This window comes from Lathyrus oleraceus, chromosome 4 (genome assembly GCF_024323335.1).
Source record: "Lathyrus oleraceus cultivar Zhongwan6 chromosome 4, CAAS_Psat_ZW6_1.0, whole genome shotgun sequence".
NCBI classification, from domain to species: Eukaryota; Viridiplantae; Streptophyta; class Magnoliopsida; order Fabales; family Fabaceae; genus Lathyrus; species Lathyrus oleraceus.
The window spans coordinates 109674399-109677357 of record NC_066582.1 but is presented as its reverse complement, the minus strand read 5'-3'; the positions used below and the strand labels follow the sequence as shown (position 1 = coordinate 109677357).

Here is a 2959-nt window from a genome sequence, read left to right as displayed (position 1 = left end):
CTCAGGAGTGCACGGTATACACCATGTTCCATTTCCATCTTTATTGGCAAAAGTGTTTAATAGAGATTAAGTATTTTTAGGTTTGATTGAGAAAGGGTTTGAAGAAACCGCATTGACAATTTTAGACAATGGCGAGAGCTAAGAAAGGCGAGGCATCCGCCTCGAATCTTAATCTCAGGAGTGCACGGTATACACCATGTTCCATTTCCATCTTTATTGAAAGAGGTTAAGATGGGAATTAAGTATTTTGGAGTTTGAAAGACGAGCACTTATGACTTGCAAGCTCTTACAGCTTGGTCCGGGACTACGTCTGGACATTCCACCCAGGCAGTCTGTTTCTTTCCCATTTTAAAATGATTCGAACATTTACGGATGTTTGGAGGGAAGACGAATATCTATGGCTTACAAGCTCTTACAGCTTGAGCCCAATATTCGGGATTATAACTGGATATTCCATCCAGGATAATCTTTTTCTTCAAATTTTATTTAGAAAAAAAGATTTGAATATTGCACTTGGTTTAAGAAAGGTCAATTGGTACCTGATCAAGGTTTAATTCAAATAAATTGAGACAAGATTTAAATTGAAATCGGAATGGTTTAAAATGAATTGAATTTATACATGATTTAAATTGAAATTGAAGTGGTTTTAAAATGATTTGAATTTTAAAATAAATTAAAATTTGAAAGAATAATTTAATTTATGATAAGTGGTTTTAAAATGAATTGAATTTTAAAATAAATTAAAATTGAAAGAATAATTTAATTTATGATAAGTGGTTTTAAAATGAATTGAATTTTAAAATAAATTAAAATTGAAAAAATAATTTAATTTATGATCAAAATAAAACAATGACCTTAATTACTCATCTTGGTGATTAATAATTAGTTATATGAATTAAATAACCTAATTAAATTTTTTTATAATTTGGAATGGTTTACAAGGTTGAATTTTTAAGTAAAATCACCATTAGGCATATCTATGAGAATACTCACAGTATGACAAATAGCAACACACACATACGGTATACACACTTCTTATGCAGTACATCATAAACTTTCACACAACAATCAACATAACCACACATCAATATTGTACACAACACGCTATTTTCAATTTAATTCTCACAGTCATTAGCTATCACACACGCACAACACAAATACTATAGCTACATTACAAATTAACGGCATCACCACAAATCAAAACCAAGTCAACTTACTAAACCAGAACAAGGAACTGGTTGCAGAACTGATGCGACCTATGAACCTGCAACAAAGATGTTCTAAACTCAAACCAAACTTGTAAGGTCCACCTTGCATCAATCCACACCTTTAAAACCTGTCTCAAGCACATCAGCACACTGCAGTCATCAAACCAAACAAGTGAAACAACAACATATGAACCAGATCATGGCAGCAGTATGCTATTTTCAAATCAAACTCATTATATTGCTATGAATCCAATAACCAGATCTTAACAAGAATGCATAATTGAATCGAACAAACAAGTCGAAAGTATTGGCAGCAGCAACAAACAAGTCGAAAGTATTAAACATGTGAAAGACCAACCTAGGTTTCTCGTGTTTGTTGTTGGAGTAGCGGCTTTCCGACGATGAAAGGAGATTGTTGATAGGTGATCTTTGCAGTATATGACATAATAGAAACATGCTAAAAGCCTCCAGCATCGAGAGTTACTCGCATCGCTCCTACCCGACCATCCATCATATCGTTGGGTCTGACAACATCTGCTCCAGCCCGTGCCTGGGCTACAGCTTGTTTACAAAGCTGATGAACAGTCTCATCATCCATAATAACTCCGTCTTCTCTAACTATGCCATCATGTCCATCTGACGAATAAGGATCTAATGCAACATATGTGTAAATAATAAGATCAAGGTACTTATCCTTGAGCAACCGTATAGACCGAGGCACTAAACCATCCCCATCATATGCTTCATCTCCTGTGGGGGTCTTCAAAGCATCTGGAATTTTGGGGAGAGCACAACACTGTTAACACCAACATCCCGTGCTTTTGCAACCTCTTCCAAAAGTTTGTGTCTCCAACCAAACCTGTAGCATCCAGGCATCGCCCCAACAGGGGTATCCTCCTCACCTTCATGTATAAACAGTGGATGTACAAAATTTGCAGGTGATAGAGTTGTTCCCTGAAACGCCGATCTAAGTGCAGGCGATCTTCTATTACGGCGGGGACACCTTTGAATTGGAAATGGGAACGACTGGGGTTCCAGCTGGTGACGCCGGTGTAGGCGGTACTGGAGGTGCTTCCGGTACTTTACCGGCAACAACCGCGGCTTCGAAATCGGAGTCACTTGCTCTGACCGTGAAAAGACTTGGAGGTTGTCGGCGCTTTGATGAAGAAAAAGCTAAGATAGTTGGATAACGTCAATGGTGATTTGGGATCAACAAAGGTGTGGGAATCCAAGGTTAAGGGTGTGTTTGGAATGGTTGAAGAAGCCATAATGACGATGATTGGGAGATTAAGGTTTGGAATTGTGAGAGAAAGTGGTGAAAATCGCCGGTGACGATTGGGTTTGCGGTGTAGATTGTGAGGATGAGGGAGTTTGGAGAGATTTGGTGGTGATGGATGACGAAGGAGGCGGAGACGTATGGTGAATCGTGGGCGGTGAAGTTGTTGATACTCACAGAGGAAGAAGAAGGAGGTGGGCGAATTTAGGGTTTCGTGGAGTGAAGAAGTTTTTTCTCATGTTTTCAGAGAGAGAGAGATCTTAATGAGAGTGAGGATTAGGTGGTAGGTCTTAGCTTGAGGGAGTAGGTCTGCCGCTTAGGCATCAGTTGGGGTACTTCTCATGAGCTAATGGCATTAACTTAAATAGTAAGGATTTCTAGGGTTCTCTTGACACACAAAGACCAAAATGACCCTTTTAATCATTTTAATTGATAAAATTAGTTTAAAAATTAAATAAACAAAAATAAATATATG

At 37.9% G+C, this 2959-nt stretch overlaps 1 pseudogene; it reads right to left on the bottom strand.

Annotated features, from left to right (window-relative positions):
- Positions 1–1641: 1641 nt before the first annotated feature.
- Positions 1642–2525, bottom strand: LOC127135255 (delta-aminolevulinic acid dehydratase, chloroplastic-like; annotated as a pseudogene).
- Between the last annotated feature and the right edge of the window lie 434 nt (positions 2526–2959).